Below are 21,748 nucleotides of genomic sequence, written 5' to 3'. Positions count from 1 at the left end.
GCCACTCAAAAAATCAGAATTTTGGTAGTAATTTTACCCCAGAAAACAAAGCAGAACAAAAATCCCCATTTTACTGGTCTTCCTGGTGGGCCCGAGTGAAGTGGAGCTACTGGAAAGCTTCTGGAACACATTATTTTGTAGTTTGTCCTAAAACATACATATATATGATACAGTAAAATATCTAGTCTTATATTTCTCCTAAAGGCTTAAAAGCAACCATTGCATTTCATATATTATCAATTATATTGATAATTTTGATAAAAGCAACACAATATAAGAAGCATACTGTTTCCCAGAAGCAGATGGGTAAACAGCATTTTAGCCCTACTTTGGATCATCATTTTGTTACCAGGCCAACAACTAATTTGTTTTGTTTATTTTAGGTACATGTAACTTGTACTGGCTAAAGAGCGCACAGTGTGGCTGGGAGACATTTTTCCTACAAAGTGGACCAGCGGTGCTGATCCCCATTTAGGCCCAAGTGCTAAGTTCTGCGTCCTCCCAAATCATGGCAGGTGGGCGTCTAGAAGTGGTTTGCTGAGCTCTGCTGGTTACTACAGGAGAAGCCCGCACAGGTTGTCATCAGACACAGGGACCTTCACCTTAATAGAGCAAAACGGCCCCTGCGCCACCAAATCCCATGGGTGTGAATCACTATGTTAAGGAGTATGTGGGGTATATGAATAAAGGGCATCCTCCTGCAGGAGGATGGATGCCTTGGTAAGTGATGCCAGGCTTCTTGAAAATGTTGCACTTGAAAACCAAGGAAATTAATGGAAAATGCACAGGTGGGCAGGCACCTGGGGGTACTTCTAGGTCACCTCTGATTACTTGAATTGGATTTTTTTCTTGACTAACAGAAATGCAAAAAAAGAAAAAGATGTTTAAATAATAATCAGATAACTGAAAGTCAGCAACATAAATGCATATATATATATATATATATATATATATATACACACACACACACATATATGTGCATTATACACAGATACACACTCGTGCATGCACACACATATGCATTGCTAATAAGAATTTTCATAGAGAAGCCTGGCAGAAATGTTGGAGAAACTGTGGCTCTAGGTTGAATTAGAAAGGGTGGGTAGGCAGGGAAGTTGCAGGCATATTCATCTTGGGTTGGCAGTTTGAATGCCGACTCCAAAGTCAGAAGTTGCGGTTCAAATCCCAGCATCTCCAACTGAATCCATGTGACCTGGGGAGAGGCCTATTAACCTCTTTTGAACCCACTTACCATAACTGTTATTTGGTATCTATTTCATAGCACTCTCTTGAGGGGTGAAAGAATTAGTGGAAAGCTTGGTCAAGCATTTCCCTCCTTGCCTAGGAAATATGAGCTCTCCAGAAATGGCTACTGATATTAAGTTGGATTGTGGCAAGGGTAAATATCTTTCCTCCAGGCTGGATACAAAGAGGACACCTATCTCTGGTGAATGGGGCTATCACTGTCTCTGGCAACAAGGCACTGTTCCTCTCCACCTGCTGTCCTCATTTTGTAGCCAGTGTTACTGGTCTACGTCCCTGTCTCTGATCTAGGTCCTGTATCAGAGTAGTGCAGTACACTCCAGGGATCTTCTCCAAGCATTTCCCATGCTTATTAATGAGGAATTCAAACTGATCAAAGAAGTTTATGCAGCTTATAAAGCAAGCAGCTGCAAGATTTTATTCCTAAAGATGTGAGTGACCCTGACATATAGTTAATAGGGCCATTGAGATAACTGTGAAATGAATCTCACAGACCCTTATGTTTGGATAGTGTTTCTTGGACTAATGATTTAGGAATCAAAGAGACAATCACAGGAGAGAGAGACAGTAGTCAGGTAACTGAATATTCTCTTGAATTTAAAAACAGTGGGCATGTCCCAAATCACAGCATCCTGAATTCAGCTTTTTTTGTGTCTTCTGGCCCATACTTTGTGTTTCTTGTTTGCAAAACACTATAGATGCTTCAGGGTGAACATCAAGAGAAATGTATTCATTTTTCTCATACTTCTTACATCACAAAGTTAATTGTTAAAATTAGATCTATTTTGAAGTTTAATGCCTATAAAAAGTACCAAACCTGGTGTGTTAGACCATACCTTGTAATTGATTTCATTTGTATACATAAACAAGCTTAGACTGAAATGCTAAGTATATGGGTTGACTTTAGTGTATGACCCTTCACTGCTAAGGTATGGATTAAATATATATTTAACTGACAATCAGAGAAAGGAACCAGTTTGTGGCAGTGTTGGTCTTTCTATAGTTATTTGTATTAAGTGAGACTCATTGTGATGCCTCTGCATTCTACCGCCTCAACTATTACTTGAAGGTGGCATAAAATATAATTTAGCCTGTGATATCAGTGATAGAAATGTTACCTTTCTAAAGAAGGGGTTTATTGTAATAATGCTACTTTTTAAGGGCCTGCATTTCTAGGATTCCATTCCCCTTTGCTGTGCTATCTTTTAAAATATATATATTATATACCAGGATTGGTATATAAAATATATATGCCAGTCCTGGTTATATTTTTTCCCTTCTCTTTGGACCATGATAAGCCCTTGAGTTGTGAGTTGTGAGAGTTATAAGAGCTGGATAACTTAGACATTAAAGTGAAGAGACTATGCAGAAAGGTAGTTTGCATGGATAATATAAGAAGGTGTTCCTTAGGTATGTTACAGGCTTGATTTAACCCATTTGACTTAATGCTCTAAAGTAACTGTAATTTAATGGCAATAGTATAGCAAATTATGATAAATAGCTTTACTTATATGTTTAAAAAAGTCATATGTTCACATGCTTAAATCTGGGTATCAGAATTTAAGTATTTGTTGAAATTTATGATGTCGCCTGAATACACTGATTGTGAAGCCAAAAAAAAAAAAAAAAGAGAGAGAGAGAGATCTTTCCAGGTGCTCTTGCAAACTTTGCTGGAGTGGAAGGAGAATTGTTTTTGGAAGATACAGAAAATCCAACAGTTTGGCTAAGCAGTCTTCTTATGGTTTGTATGTTTAAGACAAAGGCTAGAAGGTATTCTGGGGCAATTTTTGGTCTTTGAATCCAGAATCAAGCTATTTTGAACTCCACATCAAATCTCCATAGTTCTCAGAGGAAAGACACCGCGATGGGCCAGGACAATCCTGATGGAAACTATTGGATTGGTCTGTTTATTCCCTTGTCAAGAGTTTATTGATCGAGGGAGCTCTCCTGTAGCTTGGGCAGCCTTTGATCTGCCAGGGAGAAATTGGGTTTGGGATTTGGCGGAAGGGAGGGGAGGAGGCTGGGGAAGGATTTGGAATGTAATGGCCCTTGTTATCTGGAGTGGCCACAGACACTGCTGACCTGGGCCAGTGGAGAGCTGCTGCCGGAGAAGAGCGGAGAAGGCAGTGCTTTGGCATCCGCAGCAGGAGCAGCACTTAGTTAAAGCCTCTGGAGTGATTTCTTGCTGCTAATAGATTTGTTTCTTTAGAGGCAGATAAGTAAAGGAAACGATGACTTTTAAGTGAATAGTTCCCCTGTGCAGGGCTGGTTAGTGTCAGCTAGTTCAGTGGCAGGAAATACCAATGGGGCTTTTTTTTTTTTTTTTTTTGTAGCCCAGTGACAAAAGGCTTTGCAGCCTCCCCTCCTCCCCCACCTCAAGCTTCCCACCCTCCATGCTTCTGGCCTACAAAACCCAGACGCAGCCCCTCTTTGCTTGCTGGTGGAGGGCCAAGGCTTGTCTGAGAGCCGTTTAAGTAATTGCTCATAATTGCACAGGTTTCCCTGACTGGGCTTTTACCTCTCCACCCCTGAAATTAAAAGGGGCCAAAGATGTGTGACCTTTTTCTAATGGGATGGGTACTGGAACAAAGGAATTCAAGGAGGAGGAGGCCCCAAGCCTTTATCAGGGCTCATCTGTGACAGCCGGGACCCTGGGGGAGGAGACAGGATTGTCCTTTTTCAAGTTGGAGGAGATCAGGAGTGGGAGGGCATCCCTCCTCCCCAAACCTCACGGTTCTGTGCTGTGTGGCTTCAAGTTCTCACTTCTCTTTCTGTTGCTCTGCTCTCGAGGAACATAAATCTTTTGCCTCTAATTCTGAGAAAGGAGAGTTGGGTGCTACTTGCTCAAGAGTACCTTCACAGCTGCTTGGGAATTTCGCACTTTCTGGCCTGGGATCATTCGCCTCTCTTCTCTGGGGAGTCCCAGCCTGCTCATCTGACACACAGGGACAATGACATAATGCCACTTGCTAGAGGAGTTGGAGATTTATATGCTATGCCTAGTTCTTTGTGCCAACCAGTCCACTAAATGCTCATTATTTCCTGAATATAATTTCTTGATGTCATTTCATCACCTCCCTTTTATTTTGTTGAGCTGGAGAAAGACAAATTCTAGGCCTTGAATCTTAGGACCCAGATCAGTTAAAACCCCTAGAATTTTATTTTACTTATTTATTTTTGGTACTAGGGATCGGACTCACGACCACATACCTGTCAGGCAGGCGCTTGTGCTACTGAGCTAAATCCCCAGCTAGAATTTTAAATATAGGATAGAATTTCAAATCATCTAACTCTTTGCTTTGCAAATCTAGCTCAACATTGTGATCACCCAGGGAGCTTTTCAAACTCGATTCCGAAGTCCCATATCTAAAAATGTGGTCCAGGGCAGGATCTGAGTATCAATATTTATACAAACAAGTGTGCAACGGGGATTGAGAAATACTGACCTTGTTGAACTACTTCATTTTGCAGATGAGAAAATGGAAGCAGAAATTTGTTTGCCAATTCCTGTAGTTCTTGACTTACAGCCATCCATCCATCTATGTACCTGACTCCAGATATGAGTTGGGCATGGAGTGTGTGTATGACAGTGCTTGAACACTGGTGATACAGTTAAGTGGATTAATGTCCTTGCAGAAGTTACTTTTTACTTGTTACTTTTTACTCGTCAAAATACATGATGCCCAAGTTGGGAAAGGAAAGGTTTATTTCTTACAGCTTTTGGAGGTTTCAGTCCATACTCAGTTGGCTCCAAGGCAGGGTGGCATGGCGGGGTGGCAGTTCATGGCGACTGAAAAAGAGCAAGAGAGCAAGACACACCTTCTTCCTGCCTTTATGTCACATCCTGGCTCCACCCCTGGGCCAGTATAGCATTATTCCCCCAATCCAAGTTCTAGACAATGAACCAATCACAAGTGCATAATGCAAAGGCATGAGGCTTGGGGGCCACCAACATAAACCATGACAGCTGGCTTCCACCTCACTAGCTGCTGGCTTGTTGCTCTAGGTTGTCTCTTAATGTCATTCAGGGGGCAGGGAGAAATTGGTCATTTGAGATAGATTTGGACTTCTGGCTCATGTGTGGACAACTCTGTGTGATCATTATTTTTGAATCCAAACATCCTGGAGTATTCTGTCCCTGAAGCTGTGAGGGTCCTGGCCATGTTCTTCTGGCCATCCCTGCCCTCAGATTTGTTTCCCATGGTGGGCTGCAGTCCATGAACGACCACAATATTCTGGGCCTGGCAAATCCTGCTGACATTAACAGTGCTTCCCCTCAAAGCCCCTCTCTGGGAGACACGTAAGCCAGTCACAAACGTCCTCTCTGGGCTGGGCCTTGGCACTTGTGATTTCAGCCTGGGAGCATATGTGTGTGTCGGGATGTATGTATTTTTACAAGGAGATGAAGGAAAAAAATTGTTAGCCATTTTTAACTAAAGGATGGTGAGGAACAGGAAAAAAAAGGTGGTAATTGATTACAGATGCTCTTTTGATGCAGCCAGGACCTGAAAACTGCTGAGTTGGTCTGTCCCCGACTTGGGGGTATGGAAGGTGGAGGTGCAGTTCTGTGCCTTAATTCTGCACAAGCAATGCTAATTGACAAAGTACTGATTCATACACAAAGGCTAAATATGGCCCCAGGTTCTGAGCAAGACTGACTTAGAACCAAAGCTGTGGGGGTCAGAGCCAAAAATCAACCACAGCTTGCAGTGACAATGCTTTTCACCTGGGCCTGGCTATTTCGCTCTTATATCCCCTCTATCCCTGGTCTTGGTGGCCCCTGAAAACCTGCCATAGCTAGTGTGTGACGGCTGGCACTGAGATTGTGTGTGGGTGATAGATAAAGTTGTCTACTTCCTTCCATGTAGAGGAAAGCATGAAGCTTCGGTACTTTGGATTTAATGACATTAGGTCATAACACCAATGGGCAAGGCGCCAAGCAGACTTGTATTTGTTAGAACTCAGGCATCAAACAATAGATAACACTCAAAAAGTTGTAAACCCTGAAGTACTCATTTTTGTGTTGTTTTTATCAAAAACAAAAAACCAAACTCACCATACCCCATGGACTGTTTATCCCGTAGGTTTTCCAGAGAGATGCTGCTGCTTACAGTCTTGTGCTTCAGATTAGAATGACTGATAACAACATCTGCAGAAGAAATGGGCTTGTGAAGCCAGAGTTAGTTTGATCCAAAGATGCAGCTGAGAACCAGAGCCCGCCAGGGGCTGATGTCCCCTAACAAGGAGCTTCACAGCTGCTGACACACACACTGAGATTGCCTGCATACTTGCTTCTGCAAGCCACAGCCAAGCCAGGCTCCAGAGGGCTCCAGATCTGTTTTCCTTACAAATCTCTCCTGTGGATTACCACTGTGGAGATTGACTGTACATATGAGGTAAGATGGCAAACTGTGGTCCATGTTTAAATCTAAAAACTGTATCACGATGAATCAACAATGTCATTAGTCTTTCTCAAAATATTCTTCCTTACTTCAAACACAATGTCTCCCATCATTCTTGACACTTTCTGAAGTGTTGCTGGAAGCCCTCAGTCTTGTCTTTAGTTGTGCTGTGGTGGCTGCTTTGGTATCTCAAATCAATTAAAAAATGTGTATCTTTTATGGTGATTTTGACTTTGGCAAAGAGCCCCAAGTGCGCTTCTAGAGCAAGTGAGTAGAGGATGAGGACACGCAGTGCAACTGCCTTTCTACTGGATGGGCACTGGCAGCAGCATTCACTGTGTTTTTTATTACAGCTCAGAGAGACACTTGTGAAACTCCAGAAAAGCTTCAGAAGGTGGCAAGGATGATGGAGTAAGTGCATTTGAGGTGAGGAGGAGGGTTTGAGGGGATCAGTGGCACTGTGTTTACTGTAATCAGGTTTCACTCTTTCTTTAAGGCCTTTGCAGAACTCTTCCCTGTGCTTGCATTTTTCTTCCTCTTCTATTTGCATGGCTGGTTTGTTACTCTCTTTCTAGTCTCAGCTCACAGGTCATCTTTTTAGCGGGGTCCCTTTCTTGCTCTGTCACATTCTACTCCAGGGGTCAGCAAAGTATGATCTGTACACTAAACCTGAACACCCCACCTGTTTTCACACGGCCTGAGAGTGAAGAATGGTTTTTACAGTGTTGTGTGGTTAAGAAACATCAAAAGAAGAATAATACTTCACAACACATAAACTGCTATGAAATTCAAATTCCAGTGTTCGTGAACGGTTTACTGGAAAGCAGCCGTGGCCGTTCATTTACCTGTTGTCCACAACTGCCGCAATGGCACACAATCTAAAGTATTTCCTTCCTGGTTCCACGCAGGGAATGGTTGCTGACCTCTGATCTAATCTTCTCTATGAATGTATTTGCCTTGGTGGCTGCCATTGGTTGTAAATTACCACGTCTTGTGCTAATCAATTTGTCTGTGTGTCCTCACTAGGAGGCAAGATAGAAGGCAGCCAGTTGAAATTTATGTATCAAATGAATATATAGCGTTCTTGGATCAAATTATTGATGGCGGGGCTGAAATTGGCAATCCCATTCATTTGTTCAGTAGCTGTTTGTTGAGGGCCCGATGTGCAGCAGGCACATGTGCCTTTGGCCTGTCCATTCGTTCGCCCCCCTGATGGCTGACCCACTGAGACTCTGCCTTCCTCAGGACACTGTGGAATTAGTTCCAGCCACACTGGTTGCCTTTCCCAGTCACCAGACAGTTTGGACTCTCCTCATCAGTTGTCATGGCAGCCTCCTGTGCTGTCACATCCTTCTCTGATGACAGCAGCAGGGTTGTGCAGCTTGGAGCTCTAAATCTTTGGGCAGGGTGACCCATCTGCCCTCCCTCAGGAAGTGGCAGCCATCCCACTTTTGTTCACTCAACCTTTGCTCCAGCTTCTGTCCTAGCATCCCCTCTGCCCGCACTCCCATTCATCCGGGCTCCCCCCGCAGCCTCCTCCCACTCACACCTGCAAATCTCGTTCACGGGGCATCGGATTCATCACTCCTGGCCTGAAAGCCTGGGAGAGGAGGGCAGAGTCTGGTGGCGCACACACATCCCCTTCCTCCTCCTCCTTCCTGTCTTCCCTGCAGATGGGTTTTGTGAAGGCGACTCTTCCCTTTCCTGGAGTAGATGCGGAGTGTACTAACAGTGCTTTCAGAGTTAGGGGATGTAACCAGTCTGCTTTTATGCGTTAATGCATCTCAGTTCATGGAGATGATAGGAGACAGTTACCCCACCTCAAGTTTATTTAACAATTACTCCACTGACCTACATCTTGAAGGAGTTCAGATTTAGACAGAAAAAAGGAAGAATACAATTCATCTTTAAAGAAGCTATCTTCTTTTCTCATATGCTAGGATGCTATTTTTATACCTTTCCTGTCCATTTTCTTATTTACCTGGTTTGCAATTAGAGTGACCATTTAATCTGGATTTCCCAACCTTGTTGTGATTTCCTGTTTTAGAAGTCATGAACTTCAGTGCTGGGTTAGTGGGTCTGATCTATCTGTGAGATCTTAATAGGTGAAGGTTATTGATTATTCCAGTCCTTCATGGGTTGTCAAGTTGGATCCACTTGGGTTGGGAGATGGGTAAAGTTGGACAGGGTTGGTGGGGGAACTAAGATAAGATGACAATGACCAGAATCACTTTACTGAGTTAGTTGCTGGTTAAGAATCAGGGGCTCTTTGTGTGTCATGTTGATCCATAGCTTGATCCTCACTTGAAGTATGGGTCTGTTCTTGTCCCTGCAGAGCCTCTGAGAACACCAGGGGAGAAAGTTCAAGTAAAGGGTAATGCCATTTATGTTGGTCACCTGGCAACCCGACGCACCGAGGCAAGCTCCGGGCCTTTGTGGGTGCTTCATAAACATCATTTAATGTTTAATGGAGGGAAGAGACTAGTAAATGTGCTCTTGGTTGGCAAGAGGCTAGGAAATCTGATCCCTTCCTTCTGACATTTTAAGCCTTGCTTTTTTTCCACACACAAGAAACACATATAGCCGGGGAGAATAGATGAGACACATATAGGAGGTTCAGGAAAGTAATCCATAAGGACCAAAAGTTCATGGTTTTGATGTTAAATGGGCATGCAAATCACCACCCCACAGTGGAAAAGTGGGTTCATCTGGACATTAATACACACAGGGCTTGAGAAATACACTAGCTAGTCAGGTTTGGAACAAAATAAGGGCAGGTCTAGCCCCTCTTTTCTCCCCACACAGAAGTTGTTCCAAAGACTCCCAGGACTCTAAGAAGAGAGCACGCCTCTGAGTTACAAGTACATATGTACCACCTGCAGGGGCTGTAAAATCCAGATGTGGGTTTACTGGTCCCAGCTGAGCTGGGATCCTGCACTTTCACCTTGGGTCACCTGGACACTGATGCTGCCCCATGGCCCACACCTTGAGTAGCAAGACCTTAAAGAACAAGTCCTTGGGTCTAGATTGATTGCATCTCCTTGGCCTAAAGTCTGATTCAGTCCTTACACCAGAACTCGGAAGCAGGTGATGTTTTTCTTGGGCCAGATGCGTGGAAATGCACGTATGCTATGAATTGCCCCTGGTCCTGCTTCTGGGTTCCTCTCTGGCCTGGGAGCCCACGACTTCCAATGTGGCGGGGTTACCCTTCTGCCTCTGTTGCCATTTCTCCATGATCTGTCTATTTCAGGGTAGTGTCCCTAACTTTAGGCTGACCCCAGGAGCTGCTCACCCCTTGGAAAAGTCTCTGCCACCCCCTGGATGTAAAAGCTGAGGAAATTACTTGGGTGCTTGGTCTCAGGAAAATGGAAAAAGTAAAAGCCCTGGTGTTTTAGGGCTCAGTGAGTTAACCCATGTAAGGTGCTTAATCTGGTTGGTTAGCAGGAAAGTTGATTAGTGTGGCACATACACACACACACACACACACACACACACACACACACATTGTTCTCTGCCCTTCTCATGGAGGAGCATACTGGGTGCTGTGTTTGTGACTGGGTGCTGTGTTTGTGTTTTCATTGTGTATGCTGGCTTCAAGGAGACAGTGATGTACACAGTGGGGAGAAAGTTGTGAAGTAAGCAAGCTCAGAAAGCAAAGGATAGGGCAAGCTTTGGTCATTCAGGTAGTCTCAGTTGGCAGGTTTGCTGTGTGGCCACTTTGGGAAAGTGGAAGTCACTAAAGAAACTGGCAGTCACCCTTGCAGTGTTAGCAAAAATATGAGGCTGTTCCAGATACCCAGCAGCTGTGTCTGCAGTCACCTTACCCTGTCCCAGAAGTGACAGCCGTTGCTCCCCAGGTGCTGACTGTCTTGCTAGCCTGTGCCCACTTTCTCTGTCATTCCTCTGGGTACCTTCCTCTGGCTTGCTCTCCTGCTGTTCTCCTGCCCTTGTGCCTTTTGCTTGGATTTTCTGTGCAAGTTTCCTGATTCTCTGGTCATTGTTCTGCTTACTCCTTCCTAGACCTTGAGCTTAAACACTCAGCCTATCTCACTCGTTCAGCCAAACCCAGAGTAGAGTATCTCAGTTGAGCCCTTTATGGGTCACTCACCAGCCTATGGTCCCATGTGCTGTGACCAGGACTCCACAGTCACAGTTGTAAGTTATGAGATTCCCCTTTGCAGCAGACAGTTTCTTACAGTCTTATGTAGACTGTGTGTTATTTAGGGTGCTGTGGGCAGAAAAATCAGATTCAAGTAGTTTACCAACTAAGGCGACAATGCTCTAATATATGGTACCTCGGTTCACAAACTTAATTTGTTCCATGATTCTGGGGAAGATGGCCACAGCCATGTTTTGGGGTTTGCAAATAGAAGCGGACTTTCACTGAATCCTTCTGTTTAGGAACCGAATTGTACGTGAACAGAAGCATTCATGAACCAAGGTATAACTGTATTGTAAGTTCCTCTGCATGGTTGTGGGTGGGTCACTTCTAGTTGCCTACCGAAAGCTTATTTTTCTCTTCTTTCCTCTTAGAAAGAACCTGAATTGTGTACCCAGATGAAGCCATATGGACAGGAAGACTGTTCTAATCTCAGAACCACAAGAGTAGATTATGATGAGTTTCTTTCCATTCCTTCTGTCAATGAGCAGTTTAGGAAGAGAATTATGACTCAACTCTGAACAATAAGACATGGAGAAACTTCTGGGGAATGTCTTCTTGCTCTTAAAAAGAAATCCCACGTCTAAGAGGTCCCCCAAGGAAATGAGAGCATACATCTACACAAAGACCTATTTATGGATATTTATAGCAGCTTTATCCATAACAGCTCGAACTGGAAACAACCCAAATAGCCATTAACTGGTGAATGAATAAACAAATTATGGTATATCTATACAATGAAATGACACTCAGCAATTAGACGAACTACTTATGTATGCGGCAGCATGTATGACTTAAGAATTATGTTTAATGAAAGAAGCCAGATACAACAGGCCACCCTAAGGTATGATTCCATTTCTGTGACATTCTTGCAAAGCCAAATTTCGAGGACAGAAACCAGATTAGTGCTTGCCAGGTGCCGGGGTTGAGGGAAGTGACTGCCTACAGATGGACATGGGAGAAGATTGACTAGAAGAAGACAGGAAGCAACTGTTTGCCTTATGGAAGTGTTCCTTGCCTTGATTGTTACACAACTGTGTACCTTTGCCAGACCCATCCAACTGTACATTTACAAATGGCGAGTTATACTGTCCCCACGTCACCTGTTTATAAACTTGACTTTTTGAACATTGTAAAAAGCCATGTGTGAGAGGAAGCAGGCCCCTTTCTGTCTTTGGACAAGGCCTTCAGCCTCCAAAATGTCTTGCATCTGATCTTGCAGTAACACCTTGGGACCGTGAGGGGGAGCCCAGCCAGAAGGTCATATCTCAGGGGGAAGTTGGTGGAGTGGAAGAAATGAATCACTGAATTAACCAGCTCTAGGGTCACCCTGTTGAGAGCTGCCTGTGGTGACGTTGTCCCTCAGAGAGTGTGACTGTAGATGTGCAGGAAACTCATGACATCCCAGTCTGTTTCCCCTATTCCTCTGAAGTATGTATACCATAGCTGCATGAACGTTTCCCCATTATGGAAATGGAAGGGCTACAGCTATTGGCCAATAATAGTCTGAGAACCCAAAGAATTTGCTCACAGATGCCTTGGTATCTTCAGAGCAACCCAATGTTTGGTATTGCGTGTGGGCTTCCAGTTTGTTTTCTTTTTTTTCTCTTTTTATCAGTACCAGGGATCGAACTCACAACCACCTGCTTGCAAGGCAGGTGCTTATGTCGCTGAGCTAAATCCCCAGCCCCCCCAGTTTGTTTTCTGATGGAGAAGGTTTCAGACGGAGGACTGAGTGGAGAGGATCGTGAGTTAACATGTGCTAACGAGCAAGGTCGATGCTTCTGAAGAAGTGAATCCCAGGTGAAGGTGTGGACACACTCAGAGACTTAGTTAAAAAGGTGAGCCGTGGCATTCACCACACATCCAGTGTAATAATTTACAGATGCTATGGTGGTCTTATATGGTTTATGTTTTGAACTTAAGACCAGAGAGAGACCTCTCTGTTCCTGGCTTCAGAGCCAAGGCTAGCTATAAGGGCACCAAAGATAAATAGTAATGACTCAAAGCTACAGATACAAGTGATACCCACCATAGGATCTGACAGCTGGAGTGATACCTTGTGTGCTTATTGCTCAAACTTCGGGGTTCTGTGTCTTAGGACTGCAGAGAACCCTACAGACCAAGCCTACATTTCATCCTTTAGTTCAGCAAAACTCAAAATTCTTCCGGGTGAACAAAATATTCTTAGTGTTTCTCTCCACACCCTCTCTCAACTTCATTCCTTCCTTCCCTTTTGGCATTTGGAGGGCCACATCACCCTGGTTTTCAGGAGGCCTGGCATACATGAGTGGTGACTCATCTCATGGGCCTTTCCATGACTTCTTTCCAAGCACCTGGGCCACTAGTGGGTGCTGTGCAGGTGAACACTGATCAAGTCTTCAGAGCTTGTTAAGCTTCATTCCTGGGGGCATCCAGACACTGTGAGTGACCAGGATGGGTTGTGTTACCTGGCTGGACTAGATTTGGTGGTATCTTGATTTTATGGAGTTCTTGGGATTCCCTTTAAAAATTAGGTATGAATGGGAAATGGAATAGAAAAGAAGTCACAAGAGCTTTCATATTTAAAAGTATTGACAAACATCAGAAGTAGCATACTGCAGTTAACAGATTATTTTTTTATTGATTAGCTGCCTAACGTTCTCCTCTGATACTTTCCCACTTAAACTTTTCCTGCTTAGAATTTTCTCTATCTAATGACTGGAAAGATTTTCCATAGACCAACTTCCTGTTCCTTACATTTAAAGCCTTGCTTCTCCCTGTTATCTATGTGTTTGGGGTGCCAGGTTCAGTAGGACCCATTCAAGTCACAGTCAACTTTTGGCACTGTCCTCTGTCTGAGTGATGGTTTAAGGAGGTGAAGGTCATTTCTGGAAGTAGATCCTGCACTAATATGTCCATTAATAATAACTTGATCCAATGGAAAATAACTGTGTGTCACATACTTATATTCTGCAGAACAGAAATGAAAGTTTTTCCCAATTTAAATTCTACATAACTCAGATACCCCAAATAACCATAGCCACTCCAAAACCACCCAACTCTAGGAGAACCCTGAAGAGAAATATATAATATGCTAAGGCCAATTACAGTTAAAATATTACACATTTGAAAGTTTCATAAATTGTGTAACTGATTAGTCAGTTTCCTTGTTGCTGAGATGCAATACCTGACACCCACAATTTAAAGGAGAGGTTTATTTGGTTCATGGTAAGGGTTCACTCCATGATCAGCTGGCTCCAAGGCAGAAAAGGCATAGTAGAAGGGTGTGGCAGAGTAAAGCTACTCAACTCACAGCAGCCAGCAAGCAGAGAGAGAAGGGAGGAATCAGGGACAAGAATGTACTTCTGTAGGTCATGCCCACAGACACCCACCTCCAACCAGGCTCCATCTCCTAACAGCAAACTCAGTTACTGAACATATCCGTAGATAAATCCACAGGTAAGTATAGTGCCCCCATGGTGTAGTGATCCTCCAAACATGTGAGAGTTTGGGAGCATTTTAGATCTAAATCATAGCATGATGTAAACTCTTTGCTTGGCTCCCCTCTCCTGTTCTGGGAGGATACCTATTCCAGAAAGGGAACTTTGTGTTTTATGACCTTGGGGGTAATCCACTTCTGATTTATTTAAGTACAAAATTGTCACATGAACACTGCCTGCCAGACGATAGTGTTGCCTACCACAGGTTGTCTATACATTAAGGTCTCAAAGATTGTTGAGGGAATGAGTGGATCCGCCCGTAGTAATTGAAGCTTGTTTTATGAAGAAAGAAGCATATAATTTATAACTGATAGGAATTTATGCTCTTCGGTATACCTCACCTTCTCTCCCCTAGGTCATTGGTTGAGAGTTAGGGATTAGACTATCTAGTTTCTTATGATTCTGTCAGTGGGTAGTTGGAGAAATTTGGCCACATTTATTCTTTTTTTTTTTTTTTTTATTTAAAGAAAAGGAAACGAAAAAAAAATACATGGAGATTAAAGAAAAAAAAGGGTAGAAAAATAATACTAAATTACAGACAAACAAAAGGTAAGAAATTGCCAGTTGATAAGTTACAAATTGTCTTCTTCGAAATGGCTGTTTAGGTTATAGAATTAAAGTATTTAGAATGACATTCAAAAAAGTGACCCTACAAACCATTCTGCTCTATGGCCGAACAAAAGCTCCGTAATATGATTATCAGTCCCACCTATTTGTTTTACATCTCTAAGAGGATAAGGTTAACCATATCAAAACAGAACAGAACATTTAAAAAAAATAAAAAACAATTTAAAGAAATACAGATTTCAGAGCAAGTCCACTGGAGATCTACCTTATCTAACTGTCTCTAGCTTCTTACAGATAGTTGTCCCTAACTTCACCCACTTTCTATACTTATTACATATTATAGAACTAATCAAATCATTACAGGATGATGGAGTCTTTTTAGGTCCTCAAGTTCCAAATTAGGGAAGACATTTCCAACTACCATCGCATCTCTCATTCTCTTTGTGATAGCCGTCCCCATCTCTGCATATGCTGAAGTTGAGCTGAAGAAACCAGTCCAGAGTCATTTTAATCAGCAAGCAATAGATTGCTAGAATTTATATTATAATGCTACAAAATAAGCCTCGGGTTTTTCAGGTCTCTTCCTCAGAGTATTTGTTCCTATCCTCTCTGTATTATAGGGAAAACCAAGTCATAACAAGACAGCGAAACAATTTCCTAGATAAACATGCAATGGATAAGACTTACAAAACTATAATATAAATGATCTTCCGTAGCTACTATGTTTTCTCTTGTTATTTTCAATAGATTTGTCGACAACACTGGCTTATTATAGTTAAATATACTATCACCTATTTTTATAAAAACTTATCTTTGACTGCATTGTAGTATTTGAGAGCTGTTACTGATTCATACCAGTATGGATATCCTTTACATCCTGTCATGCTCAGAGTAGTTTCCTCTACTTTTAGGGTTGATTCTAACAGGCATACGGATTTCAAATAGGATCAGTCAAGGCCAACCAATAGTCTTATGATTCAGATACAATTAAGATCAGTCATAGTAAGACAATGTAAGTAATACAGGATTTCAGCTTAAGTCAATAGGAAAGTAAGGATGGTTACCATGGTATAACCTGCTATTTTTGGTTCTAGAGGTCTGTGTCCTCAAATCTGATATGAGTGGACAGACCAGAACAAATTTAATTCAATCTAAATATGGCACTAGGACTACTGTGTCTTTTAAATCGTTATACACCATTAGCAATGACCTCTGCTTTTTTTTTTTTTTTTTTTAAATATAGTTTCAGAGCTGTCTCTACCAAAGACTAGCTTACCGTCTCTGCCTCCTGTCTGCTACTCCACTTTTCTGCTATAATTTGTCCACCTTATTCCCTCATTCCATGGTCTGCCCCGTACACTGAGGCCTCTCTGCCACTGTAGCTGTAATCCTGATATTTCTTCCTCTCTTTCTCTGTAATGTCCTTCAGCGCTCTCTGTAGGGTTGGATTAGTGGCCACGAACTCCCACAGTTCCTCCTTGTCTTGAAAGTATCTTATTTCTTCATTAATTTTTAGAGAGAGTTTTGATGGATATATGAACTTAGGTTGCATATTTTTTTCCTTCAGGACTTGGAATATTTCTCCCCACTCCCTTCTTGACTTAAGAGTTTGTGTTGATAAGTCTGCCGTTATTTTGATAGATTTCCCGTTATAGGTAACCTGCATCTTTTCTCTGGCTGCTTTTAATATTCTGTTTTTTTGGTGGATTTCTGGGATCTCGATTATTATATGCCTAGGCGTAGATCTGTTTTGGTTGTAGGTAGCTGGCGTTCTGTATGCTTCTTTTATCTGGATATCATTTCTTTTTGCTATACATGGGAAATTTTGCTTTAATATATCTGTGAATATTTTTTGTATTTCATTTTTGGATGTTCCTGCTTCCTCACTCACATTCTTTATTCTTAGGTTATGCATCTTTTTATCATCTTCCAGTTTTAGAATTGCTTCTTTCTGGTTCCTTGTTATTTTTAAGAGGCTTTTTCTTTCACGTTCATAAGCCCTAAATCTCTCTTCAAGTTTCAGAAGGTTGTCTTTAGTTTCTGTCAAGGCATTTTGCCAATATTCAATGGAGTTTTTAGTTTCCTGATTTTCTCTTTGGATCTGTTTCATGTATTCTAAGTTATGCTTAAATTCTTCAGATGCTTCTCTTTCTTTTCTGATTTCCTCAGTTCTTCCATCTGTGTTCTCTTGGGCAGGGCTTGTCATTTCTTTAATTAATCTCTTTATATCTTGCCTCACTTGGATCAGGAGTACATCTTTAAATTCCTCTATGAGATCATGTAAATATTTTTTAATTTCGGCTGATGCTGAGTCGAGCAATGGATGGTTACTGTGCTTGTTCTCTTCAGTGTTTAGTTCTCTTGGGTTTAATTTCTCCTGTTGAACAGCTGGAGATTTTTTTTTATTTTTATCTCTTGTCATGTTTCTGGTTTCTTTCAGACTGTCCTGGAGTTCTCTGGCCCTCTCCAAATTGCTTAGGGCCTTTCAGAAGCGTGCCGGCTTGAGTTTTTGCTGTCCTCCCCAATTTGCTGTTATCTGGGGTAGGCTGGGATGCAGGGGCGGTACAGTCTAGTCTCTAGCCTCTGTGTCAGTTAGTTCATAAATTAGGCTGTACTTTCTAGTTGTCACTGAGTTGTGACCATTCTGCATCCGCCCATTGGGCCCCAAGCAGAGGCCTGATCTAGCCCCAACAGCTCCTGCCAGTTCTCCCTGAATCAGAAGCAGCTGGGTAATGGCACAGGATTCTGCCCAGGTCCCAGCCGTTCTCTTCCAAACCTCTCTGTGATAGGAGCTCTAGAAAAGCAGATCTGCCCAAAACCAAGATGGCTCCCACTAAGTTCTCCGTGCAGAGCTGAAGCCAGCAAGCAATCAGACTCTGCCAGGACTCAAGATGTCTTCCACCAGCCCTCCCTACAGGGGGTCCTGGTGATGTCACCAAGCTGCGATTTCTGCCGCCAGGCTAATATGTCTGCACCAGATTCTGTGTTATTGATTTCCCCGTGGTGGCGGGCCAGCTGTTCTCTGGCCAAACCCAGCCGCCGCGGGGTTTTCTATACTCACCAGAGTCCGGTGCAAGTCCCCGCTCCGGGACCGCCACACACCAAGCCGTCCACTTTTCCCCACCTCGCGGCTCAGCGCTGACTGGTCAGGTTTCTGTGCACCGTTTAGATTCGAAACGCCAGAGCTCTGTACATCTGCGCTGGTGCAGCGGTGCAGAACTGGCTGCCGCCTGGAGTCTCGATCTGGGTCTCAGTTTCCGCAGTCCCCAAAAGCAACTCAGCTTTTCGTGTTGGGTCCACGAGTCTGTTCGTTGATTTAAGGGCGCGGGATTTGCAGCCTCCGGTCTCAGCACGACTTTAAATCCTCCAGCTGTACTGTCTTGGTTGATAAGGATCGCTATGGATTTGTCTGGTCCTCTCCATGCTGTCTTTTTTTTTTTTTTTTTTTTTTAGCTTTGAGTTTGAATTCTCTGGAGAGATTCTTCGCTCGATCCCCTAGCACGCCGCCATTTTCTAGAACTTTTTTGTTAACAAGCAAATTAATTTAAAATCTGTAGGTAAAAGTATGTGTATATCAATAGCCAGGAAACCCCTGGGCGGCGGGCGGCGGGCGCACCGGTGTGGACGCGGAGGAAAGGCCGGCGGCCAGCGGCGGGCGGGCGGTGGGCGGCCTCGCCGCTCCGGCTCCGGGCCGGAATCCACATTTATTCTTTTATCATAAATATAAATGCAGCCTTGTCAGCCTTGGTATGAAGGGGTAGAGTGAAAGGGGCCGAGTGTAATAAGGAGCAAAGGGGCCTCTTTGTGCAGTCAAAGCTGAGCCGTATCTGCCCTGCAACCCTGTTCCCCAAGAAACCAAACAGGAATGGTAATGCGGAATGACAGGGTGTTGAACGCCATCCGCCCCGGGGTGAGATCATCCGTCAGCTGCTGGAAGGGAAGGAGGTGAAGCCCGCTTCATTTACTTTGAGGCAGTTCTGACAAACACAGGCCACATGGCTCAGTCAGCAGCAGAAAGCAGTGATGTGAGACGTGCAGCCACAGAGCTGTGAGAGGCTGGGTCCCCACCGTGCACCTCGTCCCCACCATATTAGAGCTTCCTGAAGGTTGGGGCCTGAGCCACTCACTGTTCCTATACTCTTGCTCACAAAGCCCTGCCCAGGGTCCTGAGCCCACAAGCAGCTGCCCAGGGTCCCTGGATGAAGTTTGAATGGCAGCTCGGGCACAGAGCCCTCTCCTTGGCAGGCTGTCTTCCTCTCCAGCCCCATCAGCAGTTTGCACCTTTGCTTTTGGGGCTCTAGTTTTCCGCAGGGGCTACACTGTGTCACTCCTTGGTACTTTACTGCCATTGTCCCAGTGCCAAACCCTTTATTGGTTTCCTTAAAAGTGATGTCAGACTCAGCTTTGAAGTCTTCCTCCAGCACATCTTTGCTGCCTAGCTCGGGAAGTTCTTGCTCTCTACTGTGTCTTTAATTATCTTGGCTGCTCCTACTGTGCATTTGCTATATTGTCTAGGAATGTTCAAACCACGGATGAAACTCCTGAGATGTGTTAAACATAGAAAGTAAGCACCCTGTTAGACAAATAAGTGAAATAGGGCATTGTGGACACAGGCAGACATGGAGGGACCAGGTAGTTAGCTAAGTGTTCATGATATATTTAGACAAAGTGTTGAATATCGGTGAGAGGTTGTACTTTGAATATCCATTGGCACACCCTTGGCCCATGAGCCCTCTTTCCGCCCATGGCTGCCTTCAGCCAAGCTACAGCTGTGGCCAGGAGAACTTGCCCCTTGTCTGTGGGATAGGGCAAGTACATAGGGTTGACTGTGGTCCCTCTTTTTCCCACCTCTCTCATAACTGCACCATCAGTGGGAGAAGGTAGAACCTAAAAGTTAGGTTGTGTGGTTCTTCTCCCTATTCTTGTTGGATCATTCACACGACAACCTACATCGTGTACCTTCCCCTTGCTTCTCACTGTGTTTGACCTAATGATCCATGTAATTGGGGTATATTTGTGTGGTCTCTGCCCTTCTGTGTTCCATAGCCTGTGGGAGAGCTTGTCAGGTAGTGCAGTGGTGGTTTCCATTGTATCAAGGTAATTTCCCACTCAACTGCTCAAGAACATGTATTAAATGAGAGAGTCCATGATGAACACATGTGGGACTCAGCATTGTCTTTCAGGGTCCCCAGATCATTTCATTCTTCTAGCCATCCTGGGCAGAGAAACCTGTTGTTACTGCTCTGTGAGAGCTGCGATGATTTCCACCCTTCCTGGATAGGTCGGGGAGCCCCTTGCAAGACCAGAAACAAGGTAAGCAAATGATGGGGAGCAGGGGTTCGTGTGAAGAGTGAAGACAGGAGAGTGAGGACTATTGAGGTGGCATCTCCCAGGAAAGTGGTCATCGTGGGAAGAGGGTGAGATATCCAAATCTTCAGAAGCTAGGGAGGTGAAGCAGAGAGGATACAGAGAAAAGTGAGATTTAGAAGTAGGAGTTTGAGTGTGGTGAGTGGGAGAGGGGATTAGAACAGGTGAAGCTGGGGCTGAGGACTGGGGAACAGGCTGTAGGATGTGAGTAATGTAGTGATGGTAGTGAATCCTCCTATGGTAAAAAGTCACGAGAACAGGAGAAGCCCAGGATTCCTTGTGTGATGCATTTTTATGTGTAGATAGTTTGTACTTTACTGGTATTTTGCTTCTGTTTGTGATAGGTTAACTCTGTGATAGTTTAATTCCCCATGTATGCTTTGCTCCCCTTTGAAACCATAGATGCCCTCTGAATTGTTTGATATGGATTGTAAATAATGTGGAGGGTCTCAGTTTTCTTTTTGAAATCAACTCCTTGAAGTATAAATACGAAAATAAGTACTCAAACAATTAAATGAAATTTCCTTCTATTGATGATCTGTGACCGTTCTGAAAAATAACATCTGCCTGTTCTTGGGCTCCGGGGGATTTTATGAGCATTAATGACATGTCTGAAAAGCGTTTCATTTCCTTGGAAATGAGCTTAACAATGTGCTTTTCTTTCCACAATGATATAACAAGCCACTCATGCTGTGCTACTGATTTATAATAATTGAAACTTTGGTTGCTAAAAATTTTAAATAGTTCGACGGTAGTGTTAAACATTATCTTTAATATTTTGATGTCTTGTACATGTTTTAGATAACAGATAGGCAAATGGCCTTTCTATGGCTTTTTAAAAAAGCATTGCATATATTCTCCCATCATATTTTAACCACTCCTTACATCAGTTCACGAGGTCACGGACGTGGCCTGTTTTTCATTTCACAAACATCTGGGTTTATAGTAAATGATTCATGCAGCCTGATACGTAACTGCCCTCTTTCTGCTCTCTCTTATGATCACTTGTGGAATTCTATTTGCCTCATGTGCTATGAGCCATTCTTTCACTTGGAACAAGCTCCTCAGTTATACAAGTCTGCAGCTTACGGAGTAGCGTACTGTAATGGGACGTGCTATCTAGTACAGGTTTCCTCATTTTTAGATAGCAAATTTCATGTCATCTTTGGCAAAGAATACAACAAAGAGCCCAGACAATGACAGCCGTGACAGTGACAGTATCCCAAATCAGAGAGTGGCAGGCAAAATAGAATGGAGGAAATGAACTCGGAATTTGTAGTTACACTTCCTCCTGCTTTCTTTTTTGTCTTAAGTGCTCGTGCTCGTCTGAGAAGTGACAGGTTTGTCTGCCTCTGGACTCCTTGGTGTTCCTTTGTGAGACCAGGGACTGTATCATCAGCACCTTTAAGTGTGCCTGGCATGTAGTAGACACTCAGTAAATGTTTGTTGGACTAATGAAAGAACAGTCCATTCCCCAGCCAGTGAAATAATAAAAACAGTACATAACG

The 21,748-nt window shown here is 43.5% G+C and overlaps 1 long non-coding RNA gene across 1 annotated transcript; it reads left to right on the top strand.

Moving 5' to 3' along the window:
• The first annotated feature begins 6,353 nt into the window (after positions 1-6,353).
• On the top strand, positions 6,354-11,952 carry LOC134475845 (uncharacterized). The gene is made up of 3 exons (XR_010047135.1): positions 6,354-6,659; positions 7,019-7,091; positions 11,199-11,952. It is a non-coding gene; the product is annotated as an uncharacterized LOC134475845 (long non-coding RNA).
• The last annotated feature ends 9,796 nt before the right edge of the window (positions 11,953-21,748 follow it).

This window comes from Cavia porcellus, unplaced genomic scaffold, assembly GCF_034190915.1.
Source record: "Cavia porcellus strain 051 isolate PalLab524CR breed Dunkin Hartley unplaced genomic scaffold, mCavPor4.1 scaffold_1, whole genome shotgun sequence".
Classification (NCBI taxonomy): Eukaryota; Metazoa; Chordata; class Mammalia; order Rodentia; family Caviidae; genus Cavia; species Cavia porcellus.
Note: the sequence above shows the minus strand (reverse complement) of the source record. Positions and strands in the feature narration are given on the sequence as shown.